At 41.3% G+C, this 18,887-nt stretch overlaps 1 non-coding gene across 1 annotated transcript; it reads left to right on the top strand.

The window, feature by feature from the left end:
* The first annotated feature begins 582 nt into the window (after nucleotides 1-582).
* On the top strand, nucleotides 583-657 carry Trnat-ugu (transfer RNA threonine (anticodon UGU)). Its single transcript has one exon. It is a non-coding gene; the product is annotated as a tRNA-Thr (tRNA).
* Nucleotides 658-18,887: the final 18,230 nt, after the last annotated feature.

Here is an 18,887-nt window from a genome sequence, read left to right as displayed (position 1 = left end):
AGAAAATGACAAACACATACCGCCAAATGTGCCTTGAACAGAGCCGTGCATATGAAATGCATTTATTGTACTGTGGTACGATACGTCACTGGGCCTTCATCAGTACACATATGAAACGATAACCCGAAATATGAAGATGGCATCCGTTCTTTCGGACAAGTCCGAAAGAACAGGTCCATTCGCGACCGTGCAGCTCTCTAGAATGAAATTACAATAAATTCAATACAATTAGCCGCTGACAGCCGTTGATATACATCAACGTCGACAGTTCAAAATATGTGCCCAGACCGAGACTCGAACCCATGACCTCCGGCTTACGTATTGATGTATATCAACGCCTGTCAGCGGCTACTGGTATTCATTTAGCTGTAACTTCATTCTTCAGAGCTGCACGGTTACCAATGGCATCTGCTCTTTCGGACATGTCCGAAAGAACAGATGCCATTTTCATATCGTTAAGGCTAACCGGCTGATAACCTTCTTCAGTGCCGATTGCACACGAATTGCCTGAACTCTTACGGGACTCCGTTGACTGACGCGCGTGTACCGCTGATAAGTCTCTGCAGTCACACTCTTCTCCGTGCCGCCGGTGGCTCAGTTGGATAGAGCATCTGCCGTGTAAGCAGGAGATCCCGGGTTCGAGTCCCGATCGGGGCACACATTTTCAACTGTCCTCGCTGATGTATATAAACGCCTGTCAGCAGCTAATGGTATTGATTTAATTGTAATTTCGTAACCTGAAATCGTCACGTACAGCATGAACAAAGCGTGTTACTGAAAACTTGAAGATAGAAACGTAACGTGAGACAGATCTATGTGCTTTCGTGGAGCACTTTTTGTTTCATCAAACTCGACCGTCGTGCATTGTTGTTGTAGCCTAGAGAACGAATGCTATTTTCTTTCACTGCATGTCCCTTCATCTCTGCGTAACTATTGCACACTAATTGCACTTCCTCCAGCTTGTTGTTATTAATCTTCGGTCTTTCTCTACCGTTTGTACTTTTTCTACGTTCCACACAACTCTCTGTTTACAAATTATTTATTGTTTGGCCTCTCAGTGTGTATTCTGTCAACTTATCCGTTCTCTTAGTCTCCTTGATTCGATTATGCACCTCATGATTAGTTACCCGATCTACGCATCGAACACTCAGCATTCCCTGTTTTATCAGATTTTAAAAACCTTTAATTTCTGCTTGTCTGAAACTCTTACCGTCCATGTTTCACTTCCGTATGGGGCTACACACCATACAAATACATTCGAAAGAGGTTTCCCAAAGCTTAAATATATATTCGATGTTAAATAATTTCACTTTTCAAAGAAATTCCTTCTTGGTATTGCTAGCCTAAGTCTTTCTTGCTATTGCTCCCAGCATAGCGTATCCTCTTCACTTTCTCCAGTATCACTTATTTTGTTACTCAAATACAAAAAGTCATCAGTTGTAATTCCGTTAGCATCGCTTAATTTGATTTGAGTACATTTCAGTACAGGTATTGTACTTTTATTCATGTTCATGTTATAACATCCATTCAAGAAATGTTCCATTCCGTTCAATCGATTTCACAGTTCCTTTGGTGTCTCTAAAGCAATCACAATGTCGTCTGTCATATTGTAATCCCTTAAAAACACAGAATTTTCTTCTAAACGTATTGAATAATTTCATCATTTATCTCTTCGTGCAATTTTTTCGACCTTTTCATAATTTTGGAATTAGTAGAAGTTATATTGGTTTTACTGTTTAGGGTCATGGGTTTCAAAATTCATTAGCTATTCTATTTACAGAACCTGACCTATATTTCTACTTACCTGTTTCAGAACTACCCTTGGGTTATACATATTTGAATAATTACTGTTAATTTTGTAGCCAGACCATAAACCTGGTATCTCATGTAAGCATATCACTAAGTTCCACGCTAACCAACTTCAAATTATAGGTAACTTTGTAAATTCCTTAACTTATGGCATCTTACATTTCACGACCCGACCATTGTAAAATTAAAATTTCCTTTTCCCGGTAATAGCATCCGAGAAATCTACGCCCACAGCTATTATTGGGGTACTATTTTACTGGAACTGTTTTACTTCCGGCAAATATAACCTAGGAAGATGTCATTATTATTAAACTGTGCAGTATGATTTACGTGCTCGAGAAAAATAGTTGCTGTACGGTTGACAATACAACAGTTGGAGAGAGGCGTCTGCATATCTTCGACATTCATATGTTAATTTAGCGTATAGGCTAATGAGACTACAGAATATGGTCGACAGGTGTATATGGAGGAACAAATGTGCTAGATTCCTTGTAAGAAAAGCGAGCATTCTTCGCGAGAAGCGATGCTAATTTATGGTACATGCATAAACCTGTAAAAGTTGTGTCTATGAGAGATGATATGCGTCATCGGATAGGTGCAATGGACGCTACAAAGTGGTGCTCTGTTGACGCACGGTACACACACAAACACGATGTGCGTCTTGCGGCTAAGGGGCTTCCACGTTGCTGCATCGACCGCTACTGACTGTTATGTATGCAAATAACACCGGCAGCCGAAGCTTATCTAGGTGGCTGAGTAACTGCGCACGGAAGTGGTAGGAGGAATACACAAACCTGTGGAGCTATACTAACTGTGTACAACTAGAAGCGCCTCACAGCTGCTAAGCAGACATGTTGCGGCACACTTTCTCTTATTACGTGGTTCTTCCTAGGAAAGCGTAACGAACTCGTTTTAATAGATTCCAAAATCAGCTGCTTGTATTTCTAAAGAAAGCAAATTTTGCAGCGAAATAGATTACGACTTTATATCATCTTTACTGTATCCTAAGGTTGCGACGCTTTTCATCAAGCCGGCCGTGGTAGCCGTGCGGTTCTAGCGCTGCAGTCTGGAACCGAGCGAACGCTACGGTCGCAGGTTCGAATCTTGCCTCGGGCATGGATGTGTGTGATGTCCTTAGGTTAGTTAGGTTTAAGTAGTTCTAAGTTCTAGGGGACTGATGACCTCAGATATTAAGTCCCGTAGTGCTCAGAGCTTTTCATCAAATCTATAACAAGACAAGAATTTCCTCAGTAACGTAATTAGGCTGTTTCCTCTTACTTAGAAATCATACATTAAACAGTGCATGTCTCCGCTTCTTCTGTCTTTGGCGATCATTAGTCTACCCTCCTTTCGCACAAAAAGTGGAACATAGTATAGAAAATCTCGTCAGTAAATTCATACCTCCAAAGGTAATTGCACACATGTTGTGAAACTTCCGCTCGGATTACAACCGTGTACTCGACTGGAGCACTAACTCAGAAGATTGACTCTCGTGACCAGTGCTTTTACCGAGTGAGTTACTGGTACAAAACTCACGATTCACCCTGAAGGCTTTACTTACAAAAGGGCGATGGCGTACTGAAAAGTAATGTCTCCGACTTTTTATACGAAAACTCTTTGAGCGTTTTAAATAAAGCAAACAGTCTACATTTTTATCCTTCATGTCTACATATTCACCTCTCAGCATAGTCAGCCGGGCGAGGAGCGCATTTGTCCCAACGAAAGGCAACTTCGTCGACACCATTACAGTACAATGTTTGACTTTATTGACAGAGCCACAAGCTCATCTCTGCTTGCACCGCTGTATCACTATTACGGTGAGGCCCTAGCATGTTTTCTTTAAGTTTTGGAAACAGATGACAATCGGGTAGTGTCAAGCAGGAACAAGGATGATCGATGACAACTGTGTGTCGGACCGAGACTCGAACTCGGGAGATTTGCCTGTCGTGGGAAAGTGCTCTGCAAGCTGAGCTACCTAATTACGACTCACGACCCGTCCTCACAGCTTTAATTCTGTAAGTACCTCGTCTCCTAACTTCCAAACTTCACATAAGCTCTCCTGAAGATGTTGCAGAACTAGGACTCAGAAAGAGTATTGCGGAGACATGGATTAGCCACAGTCTGCGGAGATGTTTCCAGAGTTAAATTTTCACTCTGCAGCGGAGTGTGCGCTGATATGTAACTTCCTGCCAGATTAAAACTGTGTGCCGGACCAAGACTCGAACTCGGGACATTTGCCTTTCGCGGGCAAGTGCTCCACCATCTGAGGTACCTAAGCACGACTCACGACCCGTCCTCATAGCTCTAATTCCGCCAGTACCTCGTCTCCTTCCCTCCAAGCATCATTGAAGCTCTCCTGCAGACACTGCAGAACTAGGACTGCCTGTGGATAAGCCACGTCTCCGCAATATCCTATTTTCCATGAATGCTAGTTCTACACGGTCTGCAGGGAAGTTTGTGTGAAGTTCGGAAGGTAGGAGGCGAGGTACTGGCGGAATTAAAAATGCGAGGACGGATCTTGAGTCGTAATTAGGTAGCTCAGCTGGTAGAGAACCTGCCCGCGAAAGGCACATTTCCCGAGTTCGAGTCTCGGTGAGGCACACAGTTTTAATCCGCCAGTGAGTCGAGCTTAGAACACTTGCCCCGACTGGCCAAATGTCCTGAATTATCTCGGTTTGGTACACTCGTTTAATCTACCAGGAAGTTTCATATCAACGCACACTTCGGTGCAGAGTGAAAATTTTATTTTGGCATGATCGATGACAGTGAATCTAAGGCGCCGGACTGCTGCAGATGCCGCAACGCACATGTGTTCTGACATAGTTATGCTGAAGGAAGGGGTAGTGGCATGTGTGGGCAACCTCTTTGAAATCTAAACTCTATTACAGTACGCTGTTTCTCATTCGCCGGCATAGTTATGTTACACATCAGCATATTACACATTACAATTTGAAGCCCTACAGCGACAGAAGGCTGCAAATGTTTGGGAATGAATAATAAAGAAATAGAAAGTTGATAACGTTTGTTTTATTTAAAAAGCTTTAAGAGTTTTCAAATAAAATAGTCGGGAGGCATTAAGCACACTCTCTTACCCTTTCCCTGCCCTCCAAGTGCAACAATCATAATTACTTTATTATAAAGTAGAGGTATCGTACAACTTGAAACAAGAGAGTAGCAGAAAACACAGTTGGTAGCTAAGAGGCGTAATTGTACTGTTCTCCAGTTGTATCTGCAAAACACTTTTGACCGTAAAATAGGGACCATAAAACTGCCTGCGTAACACATTTCCCTTTAAACCTAGATGAAGAATAACACAGCGGAGTTCCGCTACGCCACAGTGTATGTCCGACTTTGAAAACCCCATCAAAAGCCTGCTGCAGCTCCTTCTGCTACTTTATCCATCTTGGAAGAGTGTTGATCGTAAGCCATCAGGGAATCAAGGAGACTCAATCTGACTATGGATAGACACAAATTATGACGAAATTAATATTTAACTCTGAATGATTTTGTAGGTGTTTAACGCATTGTACACTACATGGTACCATATAAGACGCTCAAAAAGTTACGTTTACAAGCGAACGTCACAAAGAGAGCATACAAAATAATCATGCGAGCTCTAGTCTCCGGTATGATGATATAGATTTATGGATAAACTGATGCCTGTCATATTTAAGGCGGATATCATAATTAATTGCAACTTCAGCATCGTATCCCGTCTGCTTTGAATTAAAAAGTAATAAATTATCTATCTGAAAGCTGAACTGATTCGAGTTTTATTACATTTGCTCCTGATCGGATTTTTAATACGGTGAATCACTTAGTGCCTAACTTCTCTCCTCAACAATGTCTCAAGTTGCAATGTTCGATATTGAACGGTATTAAGAAGTTGAGTGAAACTGCATTACTTTACCTTTATTTTTCGAACATTGTTGTTTGAAATGATAGTACAGGTTGCATTTGCAGAAACCACTTACCAGTTAACTTCATAACAAAATGTGTTTGATGCATTTGATTCCAAAAACAACAACACCAACAACAAAAAATAGTTTGTGGTTGGCAGATAGCAGTTGATAACTTTCGCGAAATCGGTCTTTACCTCGACGATTTTAAAAGAAATAAACACCTGTGAATGACATAAAAAGAAAAGTTAGCCGTGCGTACCACGGTTAGATTTTGGTCGAAAATTTGTTCGTTTTGTACAAACATTCTTCAACTCAAGCTTACTGAAAAATGAGTAACAAAGTACTGCACATTGTTTTGAACAGAAGTCGAGGATATGATCGCAACGTAGACAACTTTTCTGTAACTGCGCTAACGTATCTGGTTCATGCCGAAAATGAGTAAGCTATGACGTAAAACACACATTGTGTTACATAAAGTCAGAGGTCTATTTACCTTCCTCTAGCATTAAATTTGAATGCACGAAAAAGGTGAGAAAAGTTGCCAAGGTGTTACAGACGAGATAAACTACAGCCCGTATTTGCATGAATAATTGCTACAAAATTTTTTGCGGCTACTTTACATACTGTTAGTGTATCAACAGCATAAGTTTATGCCTTAGAAATTAGGTCAGTGTTAAGGTTCTGGGTAATAAATAACGGATGTCGGGAGGAAATTAGTGTGAAATTTTAGTGTTGATAAGGATGCAAATACATTAGAAGTCATATATACCTCAAATGGGTATCAAATAAATGGCTTAATTGCCTTCTACAAATCACTAACAATAATATTTCTACACTTGTTGAAAGCGTCTGTTCACAAACAATTGTTAATCAGATCAGTTTTGGCTCGTCGGAATCCTGTTATCTCGCAAACACAATCGTCAATTCGTACGATGTATGTTTACATGCACGAAATGCTAATCACGTAGCTGCGTGATTAAAGCTGTTTCGCAATCAAATTACGAACTCAGTTCATTCTGGTCAGCTGGCTGTTCAATAATAGCAGTGCAACACATTTCCCTTAGCTGTCATAACATGTGGTTAAATAGAATAATAGGCGTCATATGGCTCATGTAAGTTCAAAGAAATTTTCCCACTTTCACGAATCATTACCGTACAAAAAAGGAATAAAAGCAGTAATGACCCTCAAATTTTAGACTAACATAGAAATTATGTACGGGACTGTAAAAGCTAAGAAAATTTCCGTACTCGTGGAGTGTCGTCGTTGTTTCTTTGAGTACACGTCATTCTGCAGTCTAAATGGCAACACCTGGTTATATTTTCAGCACTACGATTCCAAAGTGCTCCTCTCTAAACAGAAAATATTCCTAATTGATAAACTCACAACGTTTCAGCTCAACCTTGAATTACAGGTACTGAGTGATAACGCAAGTACAGACCTTTAATATATATATTCGTAAGTTTAAGCTCTTCTAAACTCAGATATCCCAACAGATTTCCAGAGCGAAATATTGTACGACTTTTGCCGTCAGTATAGACAGATACAGAATTAAGAGTGATCTAAGTAAAAAGCAAACATGATAACTTAAACAATATAAATACTAGCAGCACTTCACCCTCCAAGCTTTTAGTGGGGAGGTCTGCATATGTGTCTTGCCGACAGCTGGCCACTCGGTGGCTCTGCAACGGTACTGCACCATCTACGCAGGGGCAGTAAGTAGCTGTGCATCGCTGTTCAGATGTTCTCCTGCCAGGCATTTAGATGAGCCACAACTAAGCAATATTTGTTTCTATCAACACACAACTGAAAAAGGTGGCGACAGCCGCCTACCTATGATCACTGCCACCAATGCATATAATTGGTTCTTGAGTTGTGTAGCAATGTAATACCGCTGATATGTGACTCATCAGTAAGTCAGTTACTTTTTTAACAAGGGTAAAAGAGTTTGAAAAAAATGCGATACTGTCGTGAAGAGCCTATAAGACGTTTCCACTTGTAATTTTTTTAATGCAATAACAGTTTTTTCGTATATATCCCAAGTGTGTTGCTTAGGGTTCAGACCAATCGTATTTGTGTCACTGAAATCAACTACTATACTTCTCAAACGACAGCAGTACGATTTTGGCCTTGTGACGCTAACAGTTACTTTCAAACTTCATTCTGGAATCAATTCCCCAGGCTATGACTATACCATGTCTCCACCATATCTCTTCATCCACGAGTGCTAATACCCCAAAGTATGTAGGAGATTTTCTGTGAAGCTTGGAAGGAAGCGGGAAGTAAGGCTGCAAGGGTGGGACAAAAATCTGAGTGAAATTTACAAAGATGAACCTGAAGAGTTGTGATGTGACATCTGCACAGACGACGTAATGAAGAAGAAACAGAGAGATAAACAGATATATGTTACAAATGAGTGCACACTCTGCTACAGAGTACAAATTATTGGGTTATGCGTTGATACCACCCCACAGGCATCTTCAATGTTGGTAATGGAATTGCAAGTGTCCCTCAAACGCCGACAGCGCTCGCGCGAGATCTGGAGGAACCAACGGTGCACACCTGCTGAGCCAAATCTCCAAGTGGATCCATACTACAAGAGGCCTCTGCAGTGGCAACATAGGACGACTGGCGGCACCCACTAAAGCCCACTCGTACATGGAACCTTATCGCTACGACATCATCATTTGTGTTGAGTACAGCCAGCATCATCCTACTTACTATTGTATGAGCTGGACGCTATTTCTTGCTGCATTATTTGTAATGAGTCTTTGTACACTTGGAGAAACATAATCAAATATTTTTTGTTGCTGTTGTGGTATCCTGTACGCTAAAGATTTCTACTCCTTTCCAGCTTTTCTACGACGACAGTTGTCACACGACTCAGCAGTCCACCTCTCCTTATCATTGTGTACGAAGTTGTGCGCAAGAAAAATTCATTCTGGAATTTGTCATAACCACTGGGGAAGACACTGCGCATAAGGGCTACATGTAGTCCACAATATTGTGCACGTAATCTGCAGCAGATGTCTTCGATTACCGAAAAAAAGCAGAAGAAAAAGTTACGGGAAAATACGGGCTTTTCCACGCACCTTTTAATGAAATTAAAAGTAAGGGCGATAACATTTACCTAGAGTGAAACGGGAATTGCATTTTTAAATGCAGAGGAGAGAGCAGATGCGTGGAATAATTACAATGAAGGCCTCTATGAAGGATGTCTTGTCTGATAACGTGATGGAAGAAGAAACAGAAGGCGACCGGGAAGATATAGGGAATATGATATTAGAATCAGAAGTTAATGGAACTTTTGAAGACTTCAGATCAAATGAGGTAGAAGGAATAGATGACATTCAATCGGAATTTGTAAAGTCATTGGAGGAAGTAGCAAAAAAAAAAAAAAAAAAAACGACTATTCGCGTTGGGATGTAGAGCGAGCGAGACTAACGGAAAACCATCATTTACACTGCTCTGAAAACAGCCGCAGCAGACAAATGCGAGAATTGTAGCACAATCAGCTTAGCAGCTCATACATCCAAGTTGTTGACAGTATAATATAGAGGAGAATGGAAAGCAAAATTGACAATTTGTTAAATGACGATCAGTTTGGCTTTAGGAAAGTAAAGGCACCAGAGAGGCAGTACTGACATTGCCTGCGATAATGAAAGCAGGACTGAAGAAAAGTCAAGATACGGTAATAGGATCTCAAAACCTGGTAAAGGCGTTCGACAACGTGAAATGATGCATGATGATCGTAATTATGATTAAAAAAATGAGCAAGCTCTTGGGAAAGTGGGTTACATACAAGAGATACATTGAAGAAGCAAAGAAACTGGTATGCCTGCCTAATACCGTGTACGGCGCCCGCGAGCACGATAAAGCCGCAACACGTCGTGGCAAGGCCTCGACTAATGTCTGAAGCAGGGCTGCAGGAAATTGACACCATGAATCCTGCAGGGCTGTCCATAAATCCGTCAGAGTACGAGAGGGTGGAGATCTTATCTGAACAGCACGTGCGAGGCCCCCCAGATATTATCAATAATGTTCATGTCTGTGGATTTGTTGGCTAGCGGGGGTGTTAGAACTGAGAAGAGTGTGCATCAAGCAATTTTGGACGTGTGGAGTGTCGCATTGTTCTCCTGGAATTGTCTACGTCCTTCAGAATGCACAACGGACATGAATGGATGCTGGTGATCAGAAAGGATGTGTAAGTATGTGTCACCTGTCAGAGTCGTGTCTAGACGTATCAGAGGTCCCATATCATTCCAACTGCACACGCCCCACGCCAACACAGAGTCTTCACCAGCTTCAATAGTCCCCTGCTTACATGCAGGGTCCATGGATCCATAAGGTAGTCTCCATACACGTACATGTCCATCCACTCGATACAATTTGAAGGGTCACTCGTCCGACCGGACAACATGTTTCCAGTCATCAACAGTCCAATATTGGCGTTGACGGGCCTAGGCGAGGCTTAAGGCATTGTTTTGTGCACTCATCAAGGGTACAAGTGTGTGCCTTCGGCTCAAAATTTAATATCGATGATGCTTCGTTGAACTGTTTGCACGTTGACACTTGTTGATGGCCCAGCACTGAAAACTTCAGCAACCTGAGGAAGGGTTGCACTTCTGTCACTCTAAACGATTGTCTTCAGTTGCGTTGGTCCAGTTCTTGCAGGCTCCTTTACCGGCCGCAGTGATGTCTCGGAGATGCTGTGTCCCATCGCTCGTGCGCTGACTATGTCACCACGTTCAGACTCTCTTAAATCGATATAACCTGCCACTGTAGCAGCATTAATTGATCTAATAACTGCTCCAGACACTTGGTGTCTTCTATAGGCGTTACCGACCGCAGCGCCATATTCTACCTGTTTACGTATCTCTGCATTTGGATACGCGTGCCTGTACCAGTTCACTTGCCGCTTTAGTGTGTAAGAAGCAGGACAGAATAAGAAGAGTGGAAGACAAGAACGATGTGGTTGGATTGAAAAGGGTGCAAGACAGGGATGTAGTCTTTCGCTCGCATTGTTCATTCCGTACATCAAAAAAGCAATAACGGAAATAAAAGGAAGGTCAAGCAACAACGGAATTAAAATCCAAGGCTGACGACGAGATTCGCTGATGACAATCCTATCTTCAGTGAGAGTGAACAATACCTACAGGATTTGTGGAATGAAATGTACAGACTATTGCACGAGCGGTCAAGAATTCGGCTCGTGGTCAGAGGCCTGCAACGAGTGTCATAGATATTTGCCTCGCTGACACAATTTCCCCACCAGCGTGCTACGCTGTCTGGTCTCCGGGGGGTGGGGGGGGGGGGGGGGGGTAGGGGGTGGAGGAGGAAACCGTGAACGAGCCGCATATAAATGGCAGTGCAGTCGCACTGCAAACGACGCATTTTATATTTTGCATTTATCAACAGTACAGATGAAAGAAATTTTCACTATTATTTAATGTGTTTTGGAGTGAAGCAGGCATACAATTTTTGTCTGGTACAAACTATCAGAATAGACAGACAGACACAGTCAATTGCACAGACTTTTGCATTTACGTTGCCACGTAATAGTTTCATTACTGAAAAGAAGTCTGATACATAGGTACTTTGGTCGAAATACTGTGACACCTTTGCAACCCCATTATGGAAACGTGAAAACCCCACCTGAAGAAAGCAAGGTAGACGTCCTGGACGCCTTTAATGTTAAAGGAATTTGTCCTTAAAACGGGAATTACGTTCCAGATCAATCAGTTACATCTGCAAATTCACAAGGCGCTTTCAACTAAAACGGCCAAGTGTCTCAGAAACGGCTCGAAAAGAAATGTCAGAGTGGCAGTGTGCTTAATACGGATAGGAAAATATCCTTGTAATTCTTTCGAGGCCACAATAAGATCTTCAAACCTCTCATGCTCTATAAAACCTACGAGTTTGGGAACTGCACTGTGCTTTTCAGAGTATGTCTCTCCTACAACTCGATTTTCTCTTTAAAAGCATACCCATCAAATCATACAGAAGTCGTTCCTCACCTTACAGTGTCTTGCTATGGGCTGTGTGCAGTCAGGTTCACTTAAGATGCGAGGTCTGCAATTCATTCCAGAGATTCTAATTTTCGTCCTTGCACCCATTTTTCCTTCCTAAATTCAACAATAGCGATTTTTAAATCGCAAAATCGTTCCAGGCATATTCCTTGATTTAGCCAACATACTTTTCGATAACATACAAGGTCGCCATACTCTTCGTTCAGTTCCATGGAAAATTGTTGATACTGACTGTGGAATAATGCGAGCGCCCTTGGATATTTTACTGTTCGTACTACCGGTTTCTTCATGTGTTGCATACTAGCAAATTCAGCATATGCGGTTCTAGGCGCTTCAGTCTGGAACCGAGCGACCGCTACGGTCGCAGGTTCGAATCCTGCCTCGGGCATGGATGTGTGTGCTGTCCTTAGGTTAGTTAGATTTAAGTAGTTCTAAGTAGTAGGAGACTGATGACCTTAGATGTTGAGTCCAATAGCGCTCAGAGCCATTTTTTGAAATTTAGCATAGAGTGCTTTTTGATGCACGGAACAATGAATCCCGTCTGTTGATCTTTGTAAGTTTTTGCTGTTTCATTGTCAACTAAATCCTTATATTCTTGTTGGGTGGTATTATAATTTCGTTTCTTAGAAAATTTGCAACTATGCGACTGCATAATATGTCTTGACGTTCTCGCCACTCTATTCCATCATTCCCATTCGTATTTAATTGCTTGTGACCATAGATCGCTAGACCGTCTCCTTTTGTGCAAACAGCACTGGACCTGTAAGCATCCTTCATAATACGAGGTAATCAGAGCTGTCACCACTATTCTGCCTAAATGAACGTAGTTTTGAAGGCTGGAAAATGCTACACCGTAACACTCAATGATATTTCGATCTGTTCCGAGAAGGACCGAGCAAAGATGAGACAGCCCAGGACTACACCAGCACAACGCCCGCAAACTCTGCACGCTTGAAGTTACTCATGGATTGGGCGGCACTGATCTAATCAGTACGAGAATATGGTTACTTAGTGAATTTGCTAGTTATATGTTCCGTGGATCATTTTTCACCGTAGATGGTAATGATAAGGAATCAGTCTTTTTACATTCACATCGAAAATTAATTTGTACAGTTTCATTCCGAAAACTTGTAAGTTTCTTGTAAAAGATACACAGATGTAAGTTAGTAATTCCCAGCCATCGCAGTTTGCACATACAGTAACAGAAATTCTTCTACAGGATACATGGAGTTGTCAAGGAAAAACTTTCTGAGATTGTTTTAAAATTTTACTCTGCTGTCTTTCAGATACTTTATATCAGTGGATAAGTGATAAAATATTTTTGTTTTACCATTGTGCACCGCTTCTCGTTCTGGAGACGTCATTCATGTGGAGTAATGAGTGTCATTTTTTCTTCTGGTACTGTAAGTATGTACATCACTGTTCGTTTTGAACTGTAGTGGATTATTTAAAACAAACTTGATGAGAGAATGAATATACTGTGAAGTAATAATGAGAGCACCCAGCTCACTGAACAGATGTCTACAAGGTGATCGTGAATGAGCACCACATATGATTCTTACGTTTTTACGCAACAAAGACTTTCTTCCTTACAGATGAGTTACACGAGAATATTATCCATATGAGATTATTGAATGGAAATAGGTCAAATATGTCAACTTACCGCTCTGTCTCTCTTCAATATTTGTAATAATTGTACTTGAAAATTTGGCTGAATGTTTTATGAGCTCCAAAATGTGCTTTTTACAATTTAAATTCTCGTCAGTATGGGAATCTAAGAATTTTGAAGTTTCCATCCTATCTATTGTGTGTTCGTTATGTGTTACACTTATAATTGGTGTTGTACCCCTTGATGTGCTGAACTGAATATGTTGTGTCTTTTTAAAACTGAGGGTAAGACCATTTGCATAAAACTAGTCAATGATACTTTTAGGAACTTTGTTTACCATTTCTCTTTATTTTTGTGTGCATGGATTGATTACAATACTAGTGCCATCTGCAAAGAGAACTGTCTCACCTTATTGTTCATTAGATGGAAGATGGCTTACATATTTGAGGAACAATACTGGACCTAAGATCTAGCCTTGAGGAAACCCATATGTGAGTTTTTGGCAGTCTAAAGTATGTCCTCGGACTATATGTGTTGAATTACTAAGTACAGTACAACTTTCTGCATTCTTTTGGTTAAATATGCTATTATCCATTGGTTGGCTACATCACCATCCCATAAAACTTCAACTTATCTAGCCGAATACTGTGATTCGTAAAGTCATGTGCCCTAGTAGGTAGCAAAAAATACAAACCGGCTACGTTTTATTACATAATTCTTGTAAAATCTGGTGAGTGGTCAGACAAATAGCATGGTCAGTAGAGCGGCCCTTCCGAAACCCAAACTACGAATTGCAGAGGATATTATTATTGCTAAGCTGAGATACTATTCTACAATACATCACCTTTTCAAAATTTTTCGAAAATAATGTCAGCAGTGAAAGAGTTCGGTAGTTATTGACAGCTGCGTTATCACCTTACTCAAAGAGAGGTTTAACAACGGCGATTTTCAGTTCCTCTGCAAAAATATCTTGAGTTGGTGACACGTTATACAGGGTGGTCCATTGATTGTGACCGGGTCAAATATCTCAGGAAATAAGCGTCAAACGAAAAAACTAAAAAGAACGAAAGTTTAGTTTGAAGGGAGAAACCAGATGGCTATGGTTGGCCCGCTAGAGGGCGCTGCCATAGGTCAAACGAATATCAACTCCGTTTTTTAAAATAGAAACTCCCATTTTTATTACATGTCCACCCCCGGTAGCTGAATGGTCAGCGTGACAGAATGTCAATCCTAAGGGCCTGGGTTCGTTTCCCGGCTGCGACGAGAGGCTACAGTCTCACGAATTTTTTTTAAATTGCATATTCGAGTAGTACGTTAAGAAATATGAATGTTTTAGTTGGACCACTTTCTTCGCTTTGTGATAGATTGCGCTGCAATAATCACAAACATATGGATCACAATTTTTGACGAACAGTTGGTAACAGGTAGTTTTTTTTTTTAAATTAAAATACAGAACGTAGGTACGTTTGAACATTTTATTTCAGTTGTTCCAATGTAATACATGTACATTTGTGAACTTATCATTTCCGAGAACGCATGCTGTTACAGCGTGATTACCTTTAAATGCCACATTAATGCTATAAGCTTTCAAAATGATGTCCGTCAACCTCAATGCATGTGGCAATACGTGTTACGACATTTCTCTCAACAGTGAGTAGTTCGCCTTCCGTAATGTTCGCACATGCATTGACAATGCGCTGACGCATGTTGTCAGGCGTTGTCGGTTTATCCCGATAGCAAATATCATTTAACTTTCCCCACAGAAATAAATCCGGGGACGTCAGATCCGGTGAACGTGTGGGCCACGGTATGGTGCTTCGACGACCAATCCACCTGTCATGAAAAATCCTATTCAATAACGTTTCAACCTCACGCGAGCTGTGTGCCGGACATCCATCATGTTGGAAGTACATCGCCATTCTGTCATGCAGTGAAACATCTGTAGTAACATCGGTACAACATTACGTAGGAAATCAGCAAACACTACACCGTCGATAAAATGGAGGCCAATTTTATCGTTGCTTCCTTAATGGCGCACCATGGATTAACCCGCCAAGGTCGCTAATATTCCACTTGTCGCAGCGATCGTGGATTTTCCGTTGCCCAATAGCGCGTGTTATGCCGGTTTACGTTACCGCTGTTGGTGAATGACGCTTCGTCGCTAAATAGAACGCGTGCAAAAAATCTGTCATCGTCCCGTAATTTCTCTAGTGCCCAGTGGCAGAACTGTACACGACGTTCAATGTCGTCGCAATGCAATTCCTGGTGCATAGAAATATGGTACGGGTGAAATCGATGTTGATTCTCAACACCGACGCTTTTGAGATTCCCAATTCTTGCGCAGTTTGTCTGCTACTGATGTCCAGATTAGACGCGACAGCAGCTAAATCACCTACTTGGGCAACATCATCCGTTGCAGGGTGTGGTTGACGTTTCACATGTGGCTGAACACTTCCTGTTTCCTTAAATAACATAACTATTCGGCGAACCGTCCGGACACTTGGATGATGTCGTCCAGGATACCGAGCAGCATACATAGCACACGCCCGTCAGGCATTTTGATCACAATAGCAATACATCAACACGATATCGACCTTTTCCGCAATTGGTAACCGGTCCATTTTAACACGGGTAATGTGTCACGAAGTAAATACTGTCCACACTGGCGGAATGTTAGGTGATACCACGTACTTATACGTCTGTGACTACTACAGCGCCATCTATCACAAAGCGAAAAAAGTGGTCCAACTAAAACATTCATATTTCTTTACGTACTACACGAATATGTAATAAAAATGGGGTTCCTATTTTAAAAAACGCAGTTGATATCCATTTGACCTATGGCAGCGCCATCTAGCGATCCAACCATAGCGCCATCTGGTTTCCCCTTTCAAGCTAGACAAGTTCCGTTACTTTAGTGTTTTCATTTGACGCTTATTTCGTGAGATATTTGGCCCGGTAGCGAACAATGGACCACCCAGTATACACTTCGGGTAAGACTGGGATTATTATGTGGGAACAAGTCTTTATTACTCTAAACGAAATTTCATCAAAACAAGATAAGCTTTTATTTTTGAGAGAATGTGTAATTTTCTTGATTCCAGAAGGAGACGCTGGTGATACATTCATAGGATTGAATTTTATGACAGTTACTTTTTCAACGAATTGCTGTTACTTTTCTCTTGAACTATTTGTCCCCAAGCTGTATACTACATTTAAGAAATGTTTATTAAATAAATTTTCTTCCTGTGACACATCATTTGTAGCCTTTACATTCAGTTCAACAGTGCCGTTACCTTGTTTTGAGCCTGGTTATCCTATCTCTTGTTTCAATAGATTCCATACAGCCTTAAGCCTGTTGTCTGAACTCTTCATATCCGACATTATGTCCATGTCCCCTGAGTTTTAATAACCTTTAGCAGTAACTTTTAGTAGTGTCTCTAGTGTAAACTGCTGTAGGATGTCTACTTGTTCTTGCCAAAAGATACATTTCCCTTTTCCTCTGACAAAATACGTTAATCCCTGTAGTGATCTATGGTTTCTTACATGGCTGTTGAGTGTCCTTTCAGCTTAGCTTGTATGGAAAGCTATTTTCAATTAATAGTGTAAATTTAGCGTGTAATAAATTAAATTCTATTTTAGCATTTGGTTCACTAAAAATTTCATCGCAGATCATCTCCTGTAAACTGTACTAAAAACTTTTTTCCTGGAGTCATTAATTATTCAAACTGATTTGCACAGCCATCAATCAAGTATAGTCAGTACCGCAAAATTTTACTTGCGGGACAAGCGTTAAAGTATGTGTAGGTGTTATTCGTTCGGAGAGACAGTATTATAGTTGTGCTATCCAGTCTTCGGAAATTTGTGTCCATTATTTTCTGCATTAGATTCCATTGTGTAAACTTGCATTGGAAGACAAGAGCATTAGAGTGACTACTGCTGCCGAATAAAAACCAGAAACTGACATGGTTTCATGGTAAGACATTGTTTGTGGGAAACTACACATCGGTTATAGGCTAATATCTGACAACAAACGAAGCTAACAGTCACGGTGTGTTCGCAATGATAATGTACTAGTGAATACTTACAAATGACGTTACTTCCTTCGTTTTCAAACTTCAACCAAAGCATCAGGGAGAAAGCATACAACCGGCAGCCGGCCGCAGTGGCCTTGCGGTTCTGGACGCTGCAGTCCGGAGCCGAGCGACCGCTGCGGTCGCAGGTTCGAATCCTGCCTCGGGCATGGATGTGTTTGATGTCCTTAGGTTAGTTAGGTTTAATTAGTTCTAAGTTCTAGGCGACTGATGACCTCAGAAGTTAAGTCGCGTAGTGCTCAGAGCCATTTGAACCATTTGACGGCAGCATACATTTTTGTAGCCCGAGGTTTGAATGACACTAATAACGTTCCAGAATTGATAAATGTACACGTTACGCTCAGCGTGCAATGTGTCTCTGCTTGGAGGAGACGCAGATTCGTTTTTACTCAGAAGTTGGTGAGTCACAGAAGAGTGGAGGTGCTGCCGAATCGCCGTGTTGCTGCGAGGTGGGTACGATGTGTGCGCTTTGGTGGCGATTTTCGTCTGGAAGTTGATCAGATTTTTCAAGTGTGGAATTTTCTGTAAAGTCACCTGTAAAATGCGGTATGGGGTTGGCTTGAGTGGTGATGTTGCTGTCATTTATGGAATTCAGTAGGGGCATTCCTGGCTCTTTACCGGCAAAGTTCACCGTCACATTTCACTTCACATATCGTAATCCTGATTCCTTTTCTTCATTTTTCTCGGCTGCGGCGCACAAGCCAGTTCTGACGAACCAATTTCGGTTATAGAATGGTGACTATTATCTTCAGTGATTGTGTGGTGTCTGAGGCTTTGTGATTAGGCGGATGTACATCCATGTTCGGCCTTCTCATTAAGCCTAATCCAAACTGAAGGATTTCCCTTTCTCTACAAACTCTGTTGTTCAATCCCAAGCAACAAACTTGTTTAGGACGCAACAGCACCTAAAACCCTAATCTTTCTCCCTTAGTGGAACCATAGTGTTACGATTATATACATGTTACATTTTTGATGCAGTTCAGAAGTACGCTCCACTCTGTAAATAAACGCCCAATCGGTTTCAATTTCTTTCGTTAAACTTTTCCCCAATTTGCATACCATTGAGCTATGAATTCTTATTTACTCCGTAAGATAGAGTTACTAGGAAGTATTTGGTAAAATTCAATCGTTGAGCGATCGACCTGAAGGCCGCTAGTTACGATTGTTTTTAGATAGGACCTGGGGCTAAAATCAATTAATAAACTGTAAGGGAAAAGAGATCCATCGCGAAGGAATTCTCGAATGGGACGGAAATCAGTAGATATGATGGTGCGTGAACGATCAAACAAATGGTTGCAAGTTCAGAAAAATTGCATGATTTATTCAAGGGAAGGAACTTCACAACTGAGCAAGTAAATAACGCATTGTTCGGGCTCTGGTCCTTATGCATTGATTGACATGGTTTTGGGTCTCCTCCTGAGGGATATCGTGTCACATTCTGTCCAA

The sequence above is a fragment of the Schistocerca serialis genome, chromosome 6 (assembly GCF_023864345.2).
Source record: "Schistocerca serialis cubense isolate TAMUIC-IGC-003099 chromosome 6, iqSchSeri2.2, whole genome shotgun sequence".
Lineage (NCBI taxonomy): Eukaryota > Metazoa > Arthropoda > Insecta > Orthoptera > Acrididae > Schistocerca > Schistocerca serialis.
The sequence above is the reverse complement of the archived record's forward strand: the minus strand, read 5'-3'. Positions and strand labels throughout refer to the sequence as shown.